The following is a 17,552-nucleotide window of genomic DNA, read 5'->3' as shown; positions in this document are numbered from 1 at the left end:
AAATACCATTTTGGAGCACTTTCATTGTGCACCATTTTCCATGGACCTGAGAGCACGTGGTACTTAAATGAAATCTCATGACATCACGTAATATATGGGCAATGAACATCCGCTCCTCGTGATGACCTGCTGTTCCCCTCAGCGGATGAATCAATGATCATTAATGGCCGACGTTTTGGTGAATGACAAGAAAAAAAATGCTTTATGTCGGGGACTTCGATGTCTGTGAGTAAGAGAGGATCGGTAACTCCAATAATGGCCGAGCTGGTAGAGTCAAAAAGGTAAATGCTAGACTGGGATTTTGGCAGGTGGTCAGTGCAACAACCAGAGTCAAAAACCTAATTGAATTCGCTCCACCAATCTACCCACCACATCCATCGGTCCATTCAATTATTGACAGGATTGACCAGGGCACGGTCCTGGTGCAGACAAATTCCGCCTTCCTATTGGGGCTTCCCTCCATCTTATTGTGTGAGACAACCATTGTGCTAAATGGGGGTAGGTTTCACCTTGATAAAGAACTCAAAAGGGGGCATTGACGAGGCACTGTGGACAATCAGCTGAAGTTGATTTGTGCACAACCATAACTTCTAAAACAAGCCCAGTGTATCCCCAGCTTTGCAATTTTCATGTGGAGTGTTCATGTTGATGTTTTTGGTGCCGGTCAAGCATTCTATTTTGCTCCTTTGGTGTAGATTTCATTAGGTGTTGTTGTAGCTCTGCGACAAGGAATGTTCCACAGTTTAATTCTTGGATTATGGGGATATAGTTGGGATTGTCTTATGTGGAGACATTGAAAAGATTCGTCCTCTGCTTCCTGGAACATTGATAAATGGGAGGTGATCTCACTGAAGCATTAACCTTTCTTATAAGTTTCGGTGGAGCAGATTTTTGATTGATGTTTCCCCTGGCGGGTGCGTCTAAAACCAGGTATAACAATATCAGTATACGAGGTGTGCATTTAGAACTGAGATGAGGACGAATTTCAACGCTCAGGGAGGGGTAAATGTTCGAAATTAAGATCTGCAACCCCGGCAGATGGGCAGTCATTGAGTTTGTTGAAAGTGCCGATGAACCGATTTCTCAGTAATAAATGCATACAAAGATATGAGATAGTGCATGGAATGTCGTGGAGGCATAATTTCAGCCATGATTTGCTTGAGTAGTGGAGCCCCCTCCTGCGGCCAAATGGTAAACTTCTACTCGTATTTTCTATGCTCCTCTGTCCCTCTGTATGCGCCACCATGTAACGCAGCAATACGATTTTCTAAACGGCACAGGGGAGTCCCACAATGCTTAGTATCAACCACTCCAATTCTCATTTTAAATCAGTTAGATTTTGAAGCAAGGTATACAACAGCATGAAGGGCAGGGCTAGAAATTGAAAGTCGCAGAATAATGAGAACCATATAACTACTCAGGGAGCATAGGTGTTCCAAAATCGGACCACTTATGTCTCAGTTAGCAATCTGCGTGCTGAGATAGATCTCTGACTACTTACATCCGCCGTCAGTAATGGAGAACAAAATTATCGCTAATGCTCCATTGCCGTAGTGAAGTACTTCTGCACCATTGGATGTAATAACTTTAAGAAGAGATGTCAAATCGATTCACAGGGCAAACGTCAAAGAATCCAGGCCACTATTTTGCCGAACAACATTGTCGTAGCCCCTTGCGTCCTGTCCAGTATTTAAACCTCTGCTAAAAAGGATCATCTGGTCATTGTCAACTGCCGGCTAGTGAAAGGTTCCCGACCCAAAATTGCCTGTCACCTTTTGCATGCTTCAGTGCACTTCATTTAAATTCATTAATGTGGTCGACAAATGAGGCTCTAGAAATGCATGTATTTCAATCGACCAGTGACTAAAACATCGGAATGTCTTCAGCACACAGAGTGATCTGTTTCCACCAGACTTCCAGATATTCTCTCTGCATACAGATTTATAAAAGCATCGTTATGGTAATTAGTATGTGATTTGACATGGATTCCGTTCCTTTAAATATGGAAAACGAATGAAATTCAATAGCAAAGGCTTCAGTATTTCAAGCAGAATTGTGCAGAATGCGAAATTGCCTCTGCACAAATCTTCACAGATTGTGTTTTCTATCAGTTCAAACTCGGTTTGCACTTGATAATGATAATTATTGTAGACATTCCGTAAAGCAAGAATATGGTATCAGCAGTGGAAACTAAGGAGTGAAAGACACAGCAACAGGAAGAAATCTGTTAACGTTAAGTTTAAACATACATCGCTGCTTTGATGACTCCCCAGCAGTAAATAAACATATCCATGTTATTGGAACCAGCGTTGCAGAAGAACGTCAGCATCCATTTATACGTGTAATGATTGTATTTAGTCTCTTACCAGGAACACCAATAGCCGCGAGAATTGGATAGTAAATGCCTTCAATCTGCAGAAGTATCAGTTCTCCCATTGTTATGAGGAGGCGTCTTTCCTGCAGAGATGGATGCACAAGATTGAATGAACGTGTGAGCTGAAACGTAGAAACCCTCTTGACTTTAAATTCAGTTCAGGAAAATAAGAGAAACACGTTAAAATCACGGGAGCTTCGCAAGAAAGTGCCGCAATAATTAATCTGGACCACGAGGGTAAAACCGGCACCGCAGCATTCATAGCAGTGAACAGAGAAAAGTTGTTACCTTTGGCTAACATGAAGCCCTTTAGTTAACTCATCAAACCCACGGCCGTGAATATCTAGAAAGACAAAGGCAACATGAACATGGGAACGCTACTAGCTGACCGTTCCTCTCCAAGCCACTCATCACCCTGGTTCAGAAAAATATCGCCGTTCCTTCACAGTGTCTGTGTCAAATTAATGGATCCCTCCCCAACTCCCACCCCGCTAACAATACCGTGTAAGTAACTACACAACAAAGAGCGCAGCAGCTCACCACCCACTTCACAAGGAGAATTAGTGATGGGCAATTAATGCTGACCTTGCCAGCGTTGTCCTCATCCATAAATGAAAAAAGGACAGAAATTTATATTGTTAGTCCGAGAGCTTGTTACTAAACATATATTGTAAAACGAGAGCTTCGAGAATGTGTTTGTAAATGGCCAGTAACTGATGAAGTACAACAACCTATATCCTCGGTGAGAAGCGCTAACTCCTGTTGAAAGAGGTACACGGACCCATATTTGATTTAATTGCAATATTTATACCGGATGGATTTTGATAAACGTGTCCACACAGCAGCAAAGTCCTGATGGCAGCAACAGACGGGCGTAACAGATTGTTCACATCAGAACTGAGCGGCTACTGTGCAGTTATATTACTTTAAATTGCCAATGACTCAAGTACATTCGACTGCACAACCACAAGTTGATGAATGTCACCTGCCAGCCCACTGGAGAACCCAACACCAAGGTGCAGAGATCTGCCAGCAAGGCTGTGACAATCAGAGAACTGTTATGTAGACAGCAGAAAAAGCCCCATGAGCGCATTCTTGTCCCCTAAAGAAATCAATTAGTTTCAGTCATTGAACAAACAGTTTACGTCAGTCGCTCTCCTTCTGAAAGGCACCTTGTTGAAGTGAAACTGCGAACATTCGAATGATGTTTGTGGTCAATACAATTGAAGGGGCTACATTGTAATGAGAAACGGGTAGATCCCATAGTGGATAGTGACGGCAGGAAATCATTGACCCACAGGGCGATGTTGGGTATCAAATCGTTACGAATTTCGATCAGAATGATTCGAGGAAACTCAATCAGCCATAACCGCCAGGAGAAGAAGTGGGGAAATTTTAGGTGTTCACCACCGATTTGCGTTTCAGGACGCATCCAACAGGACACGTGACGGATGTGTGTCTATGTCATTTAATTTTCCAGAGGGAACTCTTACTCTGCCCACATCTTTCCGTGGTTTCCTCTGGCAATGACATTTCCATTAGAGACTTGGTCTACATTCTGTGTCGTTGCAAATAAATTTGCACCATTTTCCCTGGAAATTATAAACGCAACTATAGGACCTGGAAGGTTGGTGTTGGTGGTAACCTGATGTGCAATAGAAAGTTTATGAATAAAGCATTCAAGACAATCCGACCCTCTGTAACGATTCCCCACGCGATGCAATCCTCCTGCTCACCCACTCACATATGCAATCCAGCGTGATGTTTGACCTGAATGAAAAACAATTTTTGGAATAAAATAATGGGATATCTAGAGTACATCCCAGGGAGGGTGTTCCAAGCTTAACATTTAACTCTTGGCCCCCAAAGCTCATCTGCAGACAATCATTAGCAGATAGATGCACTGATTATAAAAAAAAACAAATCGATGGCGCCTCTGGCTTTGGTGTGGGCTGCATTTAAATGAAGCACCAAAAACAGAATAGTTAAGGTCAGTAGGTCATTCGGCCCCCTGAGCATGTTCTGCAACTCTGAAAGCTCATGGTTTATCTGATCGTAGCCTCAGGCCCTTATCCTGCCTGCTCTTCCCCATCCATCGTCGTACACGAGCCCCCTCCGCCAACCCCCGCACAACACACATACATCCTCAAGACCCTAGTCCCCCTTATTGGTCAATAAACTATCCAACACAGCCATGAATATGCGACAGCCCTGATCAGATCATCAGTGTCATTCGTTGTTTGGTGATGGCGTCATAATCAGAGCGATGCCAAGTGGTTCGTCAGTGTGAACCCATTTCATATCTCTTGCGGCCCCAAATAAGGCTGTTTAACGGCTCCAGCTCTGTTTGTCATATATTTGCCGGTCATTCTCCATGCATGCGCTCAAAGAGGTTGGCATAGGATTACACATTCATTTCAAGACCACAGGCAGCCTTTTCAAAGGCCCAAAATTAAATCCTTGCACAGAGGTTACTCAAGAGGGAATTCTTATTCACGGACAAACGCGCATGCAAAGCTCAAGATCCGGAGACGTTCAGCTGCATGCTGCGGGCTTTGCTGCAAACTCAGAATGTTTTTGATTGACAACATATCTGATGATAGAGATGCTGTATCAAACGGTTGCTGGTCTCGTGCTCCAAGATACCACAGCTTCTTTGAACAACGCACCCCTCTGTTCAGGACAGAAGTTTTGCTAACTTGGCAGCATGCACTCCAAGGGCACTAAGTCGATGGGCAAATTATCCACCACCTGACAAAAAACAAGCTCGGCATTTGCCAGGATTCACTAACTGACCTCTGCAAAGCAAACATGGATTTTCCCTCAGATGGAAGAGCAAGGCCTGCCAGACAGTGTTTTTTATATAACCTCCATGTCAGTGAGAGACTTGAATAACCTTTCGGCCTCATAGAAAGCAAAAGGAAACTTTCCAAAATCACTGTCCCTGAACCATTTCCAAAGGTTTTTGGCAGGACAAAATCCGCAAAACCGATAATCTTGCTAAGTGCAGCATGCCTGACATAGAAAATATATTCATTAGAGCCCCGATTCCCTGAGTAGGTCATGAGGTTCATCTGGAAAATGCCTAAGTACCAAAACACCACACTCGGTGAGTACGGGAAGCTCCACGACAGGATGTCTGAAATCTCAAAGCCAAACTCAGAGATTGCAAGCTGGATCCCAATGCATGGGGTCCTGACACCGCCTTGCTAAAAGCAATGTGGTGTGCCTGCACCATATGAAGCATACACCCGAAGCACCGGAACTCTGGTAGTATTATATGGGGTTCAGAGGCCGGCTTCAGGCGAAAAGACCTGTCGGGATGGAGGAGTGGAGAAAGGGGCAAGGCTCTGTTGGCCCCCAGTCAAAATCCTGCACAAATGCGGCAGATATGTGACGGTCGCGGGCACATTTCTTGGGAAATTTATGTCTTTCCATTCCTGCAACTGCCACAGAGCATTTCTCGTCCAAAGCGCAGCCAAAGAGAAAGGTGTAAGGCTACTCTCCAGGTGTTCCTAAAGCACGGAGGCCTTAACACCGGGTAGCAGGAGGAGAATGCTGCCGCTCTCTCGGCCTGACAGGACGCAGTCCATCAAATTGAAAACCACTTCATGGCTCAGTGACTCAACAGAGTGGTGGAAAGGCTGAAACACAGCAAGGAGCAGTGAACAAAACTGGGCTTTTGATTTCCCCTCTTTAGGACACGAAACGTGCTCCATTGTCGAACAACATGTAGGTCCAGAATAGGACTCCTCAGTCATCTGAAATCACGCTGAGCCTGACTGACTTTATTCTAAATACTGAGCGAATGCCACTGATACCAATCAGATGAAATACACAAGTTCATGAAGGTAGGACACCTCAACATTTTCAAGGGCTTTTTGCATCGAGCAATAAGTTGTGGCCAATATAATCACATTCCCCACACATGAAAGGATAAGTTTGAAAACATGATTGTGAAAATAATAACAAACCCTCGGCGCAACCACATCGTGGAATCAACCAGTGACTTCAGCTTTTGTGGAAAACACAGTCAAGCGCCTTGAGAACAAGGAAGCGAGGGCAAAGTTAATTTATTCCGCCTGAACAGACATTTTACTTAGAATTTGGCAATCGATTGTGCAAGTATGGACTTGATCTAATCTCACTCGTAATGTCACACTGGCACTTTTATTTTTTATGCAGCCACTCACATGTCGAAGGGCCGGGAGAATTCACCATCAAGATAGTGAGACAGACAGACCGACAGCCACATAGATGCATAGATAGACAGACATTCAAATGGATAGACTGATTTGAAGAGAGAGTTGTATGCGAGAGAGAGAAAGCGAGATAGAGCGTGAAACAATTGCAGCAAGCGAGGGAAAGAGCAAGAGAGTGAGAGAGCGAGATGGATGGATGGATGGATGGATGGATGGAAGGAAGGATGGATCGATGGATGCATGGATGGATGGATGGAGGGATGGATAGACGGATGGATGGATGAATGGATGGATGGAAGGATGGATGGATGGATGGATGGATGGAAGGATCGATGGATGGATGGATGGATGGATGGATGGATGGATGGATGGATGGATGGATGGATGGATGGATGGATGGATGGATGGATGGATGGATGGATGGATCGATGGATGGATGGATGGATGGATGGATGGATGGATGGATGGATGGATGGATGGATGGATGGATGGATGGACGGATGGAGGGATGGATGGAAGGATTGAAGGATGGATGGATGGATGGAAGGAGAGATGGATGGACGGATGGAGTGATGGATGGAAGGATTGAAGGATGGATGGATAGATGGAAGGTGAGATGGAAGGACAGACGGCCAGACGGACGGAGAGATGGACAGATGGATGGAAGATTGGAAGGATGGACGGATGGATGGAAGGACAGACAGATGGACGGATGGAAGGAAGGAAGGATGGATGGATGGAGGGATGGAAGGACAGACAGATGGACGGATGGAAGGAAGGAAGGATGGATGGATGGAGGGATGGATGGACAGATGGATGGCTGAATGGATGGATGGATGGATGGATGGAAGGATGGATGGATGGATGGATGGAAGGATGGATGGATGGATGGAAGGATGGATGAAAGGATGGATGGATGGATGGAAGGATGGACTGAAGGATGGATAGATGGATTGAAGGAAGGAAGGAAGGATGGCTAGATGGAAGGAAGGAAGGATGGATGGATGGATGGATGGATGAATGAATTGAAGGAAGGAAGGGAGGATGGATGGATGGATGGATGGAAGGATGGATTGAAGGTTGGATGGCTGGATGGAAGGAAGGAAAGGAGGATGGATGGATGGAAGGATGGATTGATGGATGGATTGATGGAAGGATGGATGGATGGATTGAAGGATGGATTGAAGGATGGATTGATGGATTGAAGGAAGGAAGGAAGGATGGATGGATGGATGGATGGATGGATGGATGGAAGGAAGGAAGGATGGATAGATGGATGGATGGATTGAAGGATGGAAGGGAGGATGGCTGGATGGATGGATGGATGGATGGATGGATGGATGGATGGATGGAAGGATGGATGGATGGATGGATGGATGGATGGATGGATGGATGGTTGGATGTACGGACGGTCGGGCGGATGGCCTCATGAGCAGAGAGGCTGGTAGACACTTAGCCAGACAGGCCGATAGACAGGCAGACTAATAGCTAGATTGATAGATCAACAGGCTGATAGACGGATAGATAGGTAGACAGTCAGAGAACCATCCAGATATGCAAGCACATTTACGCTCACTGATTACAGGTCCGATCTTAATTATGCTCAGAATAATCAAACATAATTAAACTTTATTTAGCCTCAAAAAATCATTTCCACAACCATTTTGAAACCTACAAAGAACTAATGTCCCTTATTCCTCATAACATATTCACAAATATCCCCGCATCAATTGCAGGTACTTGACTCCCTTAGTAAAATATTATTCCTCGTTTGCAATAGGATCGCAACTTGTTCTCAGCGCATGATAGGCAAAGATAAGTCACAAGAATCAAAACAAGAAAAGGAAATGCTGTGGGGGATTTACGCAACAGCTAATATTAGCAACTGTGAAGAGAAGCAATGTTAAAGTTTCAGATCACAAGTGTTTACTCTGTTTCTCTCGACAGATGCTGCCTGATGATTTTTATTAACAGTTTTAATTTTGTTTTTGTTTCAGTTAACTTGAATTCTCCGGGTCCCACAAAATACTGATTTCTCTTTTTGTGATCCTTGCTTCTGTTATTTTATATTGCACCTTTTTGAAAACGAACGCCTTTCTGCAATCTTTTTGGTTTCAATCAGCCTGCGCCACTCCCCTTCCCAGACCTCATCACTACCACTCCGGAACACCCCAGCCCTACCGAAGTCATTCACAATGCAGGACGTGAAGCCCAAAGTGCGTGAAGTGCCTTCGAATTTGCATTATTTAATTTTGACTTTTCCCCATCTGTTTTGCTCCAAACGTGCATCACTTCATGAGTCCCTGCCTGAAATTGAAGCTGCTGTAGCACCGTAGCACCTGCCCATTTGAAATAATGCAAAATCAAACACTTGAACATTCCCATTACAGACATGTGGGGCAGGGTGAGGTGGGCGGAGGGGTGATATTGTCGAGAATTTGGGTTACGTGGGAGCGGCAACTGGTGGTTTTGGGCATCACTGTACTTCGATTGACAATCTACTGTTGAGAAGAATTAGCTATTTGCTTCTTCCGAGCTGATTATTCACCTGGCTGTCAATTTCCCCTCGTGGAATGTCTGGAAGAGCTAAGGATACAGCAAGAGAGACAGAAAACCACCACCAATATTGTCAAGCCATGTTCCAGAGAAGGTGCACGTTTACGGGAAGAGAGCAGGATATTGCAGTGTCCTGGATGTTTGCAGTGTAACAAAATGCTGAGAGAGAAAGATAGACTGAGAGAGAATGAGCGTGACACTCATTTCACGGTTTGAAATGTCCAAATTTCTGGCTCACATTACACGTATGCAGCAAATACCAAACATATCAGCATCGTATTGAGGCACCTCGGAGGGCAACATGGTCTACGTCGATAGCGTAAATCCAATTGCACTGTCTGACTGCCTGTAACGACCACATTGAAATGTCTGTAATATTCATTTAGTTGTGTTGAAGCATCTCGTGAGCTATATGGTAAAGTTGTATGTGATAGCACTTTTTGTGATGCCCATTTTGAAATGTGTTGTCATGAGCTTTCAGCAATTATATTAATAAAGTATATTTTTCTAAAAAATAAAATTGTCCAAATTTAGACATGCCCATCCAAACACGTCTCTGTGCTGCCAAACTTCCAAGCAATTGAAATATGAACCTGTGTTTTTTTTTAACTGCACAGAGCACTGATTAGAAGATTTGCCTGTGTTTTTTTTTTTAATTCTGTTTCAGCGACACAGTTTTGATAGATGTGAATGAAAATAAACGTACAAAGGTGAAAAAAAAAATAACTGTCGATCTAAGTTGTAAACATGTCAATTCTTACCGTGAAGTGAAGCTGACGAGAGTATGGTCAAGAAGGCTGAAGCGAGCAGCCTGTGCAAAGTTCCGTCACCACCTCGAATATACAGCCACAGTGGTCGGGCCACAAGTGCCTAATCAGTCCTTTCCGATTTCACGCTATGGCACTAAGAAATGGTGATATTGCTGTAAGAAACAGCGGGTGTTTTGCAGGGTAGCTTCATGATGCCGCAGAGTTAACAGACTGATGGGTGCAGACAAAATTTGAAATATATCACCAAAACATGCAGATTCACAACTTAGGGTAATAAAATAGGAGCTATCATGAAAGTTACCCCTATTAGCAATTCAGTGGGGTTCCTGAATTTGCCTACACTTTTCCTATATTCCTCAAAAGTGGTACAGTGAAAGTAGCAAAGGTTTAGTGCAGCAAACACAATCTACCATCGTGACAGTTAACTCAGAGAATGCTGCCACAGCAGCAACAATTGGAAATTCTACAACAGATCCGGAGGTCCTGCAGAGCAGTGCTAATGTCCCGACCTCGATCCGGAACACCTGTCTTCGAATCCCTATTCAGGACTTGATGCCGCAGAAGATATGTTGATAATTTTGTCGAGCGTTTCATGTATCCTCCAGCGACTTTTCCAATGCGTTTCATGGCAGGCGGTAAGACTGGGAGACTTTCCTGGTCAGCCCTACTGCAGAAGGCAACGACAAAGCACTACAGCACCTTGTGAAGAGCAATCGGTGAAACATCCATGGCCGCAAGCAGCCTCATACAGCATTGTAGCCGTAACATCTCTGATCAACACAGTTGTTGATCCTGTCAACCATTTTCACCTCGAAACTAACAGGATTGATGCACACTAACTTCATTAAAGAACACTATTTAATAGCATAGGTGGTGCAGAAGACACATATAATACGAGCTCACAAGGTGGCAATAGTTCTGCTCAATCATCACCTGGTGTTTGTAGTTGGAATTGAACATTCCTCACACCTCAAAGAAAGAGACAGATAGACCAATCGCCGCACCTCTAACAATAGGATCATTGAATATTAATAAATTACTCCCTTTCAACTGATGTTTTACCCTAATGTCTAAGGGTATATCGATTTCTTTCAAAACTGATTCATCCCGAATGTGATTCCAACACCACCTGATGCAGCTATACTTGGCCTTGTGAAAACACATCTGAATTTCTGTGTCCAGTTCTGGTCTCTGTATTATAAGAAAATTAAATCTATAATTACGTTAGCAGCAGATCAGTGAACATTCTCTCAATCATTTATGGAATGAAGAGGCTTGTCTTATGAAGTGGGAGACGGTGTCATTTTTGTATCGTCTTTGGATTGGTATTCCAGAGACCCATAGTAATGCTCTGGACACCCGGATTCAGCAGATGGTGCAACTTGAATGCAATAGAAATCTGAATTGAAAAGTCTAAGGATGACCATTGCCGATTGTTGTAAAAAGGAATCTGGTTCACTAACGTCCCTTAGGCAGGGAAATCTGCTGTTCTTACTGATCTGCCCTACATGTGACTCCAGACCCATAGCAATGAGGTTGACTATTTACTGAACTCAGAACTAGGGCACAATTAAGGATGAGCAATAAATGATGGCCTTGCCATCGAAGCCCACATCCCATGAAGGAGTGACAATCTGAATACTTGAACAGCATGGGTAGCTGAGTCAGAAAACCTCAGAACATTTAAGGAGTATTTAGATATTGAATTGTGTTGCCATAGCCTCCAGAACTATCAGCCATACGCTGCAAAATGGGATGTTTGTACTCAGATCTGTCTTGTCTGGCGCCGATACGATTGGCCGAATTGCCTAAATGTGAGCTGAAAGGTCAATGAGAGTTGAATTACACTCATTTGAATTTTGTGGAATATGCGGTTAACTTATTGAAACAAATAAGATGCTGATGAGAATTGACAGCATAGATAACGGGATGATATTTGAACTCCTGGGAAGGAGTAGAACCAGGTAGCACAATTTATGAATGTGTTTTGCGTTTTAAGGCAGAAATGGGGATTTTGTTTTCCCTCTTTCTCAAATGGCTTTTTAAATGTGGAATACCCTTCACCAGAAAGCAATGGATTTTGTGTCATTGACATTTTTCAAGGCAGAGTTAGATAGATATCTTATAGACAAATGCGAAAAGATTAAATTTGAGTTGAGGCCACAAACAGATCAGCCAGGCTTTATTCAAAGGCAGAGCAGGCTTGAAGGGCAGAATGGCCTTCACCAGCTCCTAAGTCATGTGCTCCTTTTCCTATGTTGTTATGTGAAGTGTGACATCCCAAGTTAGAAAGAAAAAAATATTATATTAGTGCAAAAGGAACCAAGTGTTATCTCTTGTCTAGGTTGTTTTGTATGTATTTTGCGCATTTCAGGGCTTTTTGCAAGTGAAACAGCAAATAAGTGACACTGAATCATTTAAAATTAGGACCATATTATTGCGTTGCCCCAGCCAATCCACTCTAATTTCATCACTGCACGGGTGCGTACAATAAACATCATCTGGCATGTTTCCCTTTGCCAGGACTCAACGTGGATTGTACTTTGCCGCATGAATCACCATTGTTCCCCGAACAGTGGCAAATGTGAAAAGATTGATTAGACCAGTGGATTGCCCCAATTCATCACAACTGTTCCATTTAGTTTCACAGCAGACGAGCACCATGTTTGCAAACTTAAAATGTAAATAACACTTCATTAAAAAATTTGACTGTACCCAGTGGCAACAGGAAGAAATGACCAGTGTAAATTCTATAACTTAACTCTACCCCTTCTTAGCCCCTATATACAAACAGACACATGACACAAAAAAAAATAAAGGTGAGATTAAACAGTTCAATTGAACCAATCTGGACTTCGGGATTAAATATGTTTAATTTGGCTCTGTTATTTCGTATTTTTTGTAGGTTGCTATGGCCGACCCGAGCACTGAGCACTAGCAGTCTGTGGCTCTCTGGTTCAAACTTGCTTTTAAAGTCGCCACTACTGTTTTTTCCCCATTTTCTTCCTAACTGGGGTTTATCAAAGAACGCACGATACAACTCTGTGAGGAGTAGTCAGGTAGCTACTATGGCAGGATTATTCGAGTTTTGCAAAACATAGCAGAGAGAGATTCCAGGTCTTTATTTATTTTTTGATCGCAGGCTAGCAGATGATCTACTGCAATATCAAAACACAAAACATGTTTTATTGCTCATTGGTCATCAGAAACCGTCATCAGGGAGCTCCCTCTTAAACCAGGTCTCCTTTCCAGAAAAATTCTTTTCAGCCTGGCAGACACTGCTCCAGGAGATAGCAATTATGTGTGATTTCTTCTTCTCCTGCTCGAATGAACATCTCTATTAGAATGCAGACATGATAGCATTTGAAACCAAAGTCCAATCTTAATGCTACAGTCCAGGAGAGAAAAAAAAAATGTTGTCTACGCTTTCGACATGAATTTCCCTCTTAATGTTTCCTACATTTCCATTTCTGGATGAGATGCAGCCTCTGACATTTTGGGCAGAATTTCCCTGTGGATTCAGCACCATGAGGATGGGACAATATGCGAGACGGAGTTGTCGGGAGCCAGTCCAGCGGAGCAATTTTCCAGAAGATGGCCTCCGAATGGGCCGCCTCAAAGGTCACCATCCCAACAAGGATAATGGCATTACCTCCCTTCGTACAATGCTGTCAGCTGCAGATCATTGGCAGCTCCAAGGGACGAGAAGGGTGCCACTGAGGCAACTCTGAGCAGCTATGACCACGCAACAGTACGAAATGTTAAGGAAGGGAGGAAACATCCCCTTTATGCGCTGGGATAAATTTGCATTTGGTACTTTGCGCCCACAGAGGAGCCCTTTCCTGCTGTACAAAACGCTTTGGGGAAATTGCTTCTTCGGCGTTGCTGGAACACAGAATTGCCACAAGGGGGAAGCCTTCAAAGATCTGGAGAACGTATTGAGGCTGAGTTGGACTCCGCACAGCCGTAAAATTACACTACATTTTCGGGGGGTAGGGGAGGGGCAGTTAATTATGTAAATGAACTATTCGACACGGTGATCCGAGCATCTAATCCTCATTCCCATTCGTCCCTGGAAAAGTCGCTCCTGGCGGCTGTGTGAGGGGGACCCATCCCAAAGTTAAGTCCCGCCCATTTCAAAAGCCCCATTCGCCTCGAAGCCTGCCAGCACTGGCACATGGACGATGCAGCTCATATGAAACTATTCCCCAAATAAGGACATTGTAAAAGAATATTATGAATATGCCCGAGAGCAAGACTACTTTTTTTCGACGCTGTTTCTTCAATGGCCAGAAATATTCATGCATATGTTCATTTATTCATTCCTTCCTATATTTATTTAAGCATTAATTAACTAAGTGTTGTGTCTTGCTGATTGATTGATTGGTTAACACAGTCACGTACGCCCCTTAAATTAACCCAGGCTCCTTGGATGGCACTTTCCAAACCCACAACACCACCATCTGCAGGTCCCCTTCCTAGTAACTCACCATCATGACTTGGAATTATAGCAGCTGTTCCTTCACTGTCGCTGGGTCAAAATCCTGGATCTCCCTTCCTAACATGACTGTGGTTGTAACTACACCAAATGCATTAGGCTGTTCAAGGAGGCAGCTCACCACTCCCTTCTCATGGGTAAATTAGGGATGGACAAGAAATGCGAAGTCCAGCCAGCGAAGTCCGCGTCCCATGGAAGAACTGAAAAAAAACACTCTTCCAAATGCTGCAGCACCCGTCAGCTCAATGTTGGGGACACTTCTCCAAATTTGGAGAAGTAAAGATGGACGACCCATGTCCGCAATGAAAGTGAAACTGGCAAAGAAAGCGTTAACTGTCCTAAGATAAAGTGCATAACTTGAATTTGAGGCCTGATTATATGTCCGTTTGTGCCTATGTTTGTGTCTGTGTATCTTAGCAGGATGAAAACCAGCTAGGCTGGGTGATTTGATGTATAGTAGTTTGTGATATTAATTAGATAATTAGAAGCAGTAAAAAGTAAAATTGAATGCATATTTGTTGAACAAACCATTCAAAAGAATGGTTAAAATATTGCTCCTAGCTAGACGACACCAACCCATGAGTTTATATTGCGGATAAAATTGGTGGATTGAAAAGATTATTGTAAGGAGAGGTGAAATTTTTTTAAAAAAGTAATGCAATTGAAAATGTTCATTCAAAGCGAAAGTTGATTTAAACAGAAGTTAATTTGTACATACGAGTCATTGACAGCTAAGAGCAAACCAGCCTGTCAGCCTGGAACTGTTTCTGCAAAAGAAACACATTGAAATAAAACGCAATTTGAATTCTTAAGGTTAATTGTACTTTGCCTGGTGTCTATTCAAAGTCAATTAGTTAATGGTTCCTTGGTGAAGGTTTACCTGGGAGCAATTAATTTGAGAACTTGTTCAAATTGTATTATGTTAATAATTTGTAGTCATGTGTGCACGTAAAAAATTGTTGTTAAGTTACTAAATGTTTACTTTGTTTTTAAATAAAAAACCTCGTGGAGATTGGTAGTTTTATTTCTGAATTCAGAGTTGTATCTCAAGCATACCAGTGTAGGCTAAGACAGTTGTTCAATTTTCCCTTTTGCATTTAAACAACTGAGCTTTTATCAACTGCTGTGTCGTAATAACCTATTGTATTTGAACAGCCCGTTGAAGTACAATCAGCAGAGTTTGACAGAAAGAGAATCATGCCATGTTTCCAGATTGTGTGGTGATTGAACCACAGGTGTACCAGTTTAAACAGGAAGTGGAATAATCTAAAAGACAGGCAGACCTGCTGAAATTTACTTAGCTGTATAAATCCTTGAAAATATTGCTTAGGACGAGAGGGTTAGAGTGGATGAGACTGAAGCATTCAGTTCATTTGTGGAGCTAAATTTGCAGTGTCCAGTCCTACCGCAGGTAAACCAGACAGTTTATTCTGAAGCAAAAACAAAATGCATTACCGAGTGTAATTACATTCAGAACAATGTGTTCATGAAGAAATTGAGGCAGCGACTTGTTCCAGTAGATGGAAATTGTACAGTAAAGCACGAAGTAGTGATAACATGTTTGGACTGGGATTAAATTTTGAGAGTGCCCCATAAAATTCCAGTCGCTGTATATTTGGAAATTAGGAAAATCCAAACTAATTACAACGGGGAAAATATTGGACTTGACTACATAAAGGTGTAGCCAAATTCTGTCAACCATGTCGCACATGTCAGGTGAAAGGAAAACCTCAAGCATCAGTTAAATCTTCACGTTTAATTCAAATTCCAGTGTTTATGGAACCATTTAACAGTGTCCTGATTGATTGTGCAGGACACCTCCCTTGGACTAAAAGCGGGAATCAGTACTTACTGCCAATCACATATAAGTCCACGCGATTTCCAGAAGCTTGCCTTTAAGGAGAAGTGCAGCAAAGTTGATTGTAGTGGAGTAAATCGTTTTTCATTAAAAGATAAGGATTACCAAAAGGAATGGAGTCGGATCAGGCTTCGAATTTCATCTCACAGCTGTTTACATAAGTTATGGACAGCCTAGGAATAAAACAATTTAGGACGACAGCAGATCACCCTGCCTCACAGTGCGCCTTACAAAGTTGGTAACAGTGCATAAAGACTATAATTAGCGTACGTGATCTAGATTATCCACATGCTTGTTTTCGAGGGATTACACGCTTGTGGTTTTCCATTACAGATATCATTAATGTGTCAACAGGGTACAGTCCTTATGATTTAATTTATGGTCATGATGTGTGGGGAAAGTTCAAACTGAGTCCAGAGAACTCAGTGAGTCAAACTTCAGAAACTACTCTTTTCGACTATGTGGCTAAATTCAGAGAAGGATTGAGGAAGGCACTTGAGCACACCAGGAAACAGTTCATTGTAGCTCAGCAAGTAACGAAGGCAAATACAGCTGAAAGGGCAACGGCTCTTAGTTTTTTTGGCTATGGACAAAGTGTTAGTTTTGTTGGTAGTGTCAGGTGAACATTTGAAGGCAATGGTTTGTGGGCCTTTAGGTTGAAAGGGGACGGAAGGTGGTAAACTATGTGGTAAAGAACCCGAAGTAGAAGGAAGAGCCGGCCAGTGCACCATATAAATATGCTTACATAAATTTTAACCGACAGGATAAACAGGATGAGTTACAGGCATTTGTAAGTAAGGGAACAGGGGTAAAGGGTAAGGATTCTGAAACTGAACTATGTCTGATTTAGTTGCAAAATGAGGAATTACTGAGGAACGTAAATGTGTGATTAGGTAACCTTCCAGGAGAGTGTCAGAGTGATTGAAAAGAGCAATAGTATTCATACAAAGCAATTATTGGAAATACATTGGGGAATGCAGATTTTCTGTAGATGATACTGAGGTGGGGAATTGAGCTTCACTAATCAAACACGGATAGAGATGAGAACCACTAAAATTAACAAAAGTGCGGGAGGAAACTGAATTTATCCTTCAAAATGACATGATGGGGCCTAGACACACTAATTAGAGTTCAGCCATTGTAATGGTGTGGAAACCAGATGGGTGACAAGCACTATGTATTAATTAGCAAAAAATGAACGCGACAACAACGGCAGATTCATATCACAGGCGATGATCTGATGAGCATATCAAGAAAGTCGGACACTCAGCAGCTGCCACATAAATTGACTTGT

The 17,552-nt window shown here is 42.8% G+C and overlaps 1 non-coding gene across 1 annotated transcript; it reads right to left on the bottom strand.

Moving 5' to 3' along the window:
• Positions 1 to 3,203: 3,203 nt before the first annotated feature.
• Positions 3,204 to 3,447, bottom strand: LOC121274771. Its single transcript, XR_005942301.1, has one exon. It is a non-coding gene; the product is annotated as a small nucleolar RNA SNORA53 (small nucleolar RNA).
• Positions 3,448 to 17,552: the final 14,105 nt, after the last annotated feature.

Source organism: Carcharodon carcharias, assembly GCF_017639515.1.
Source record: "Carcharodon carcharias isolate sCarCar2 chromosome 38 unlocalized genomic scaffold, sCarCar2.pri SUPER_38_unloc_1, whole genome shotgun sequence".
Classification (NCBI taxonomy): Eukaryota; Metazoa; Chordata; class Chondrichthyes; order Lamniformes; family Lamnidae; genus Carcharodon; species Carcharodon carcharias.
This window is presented reverse-complemented; position numbering and strand designations above follow the sequence as displayed.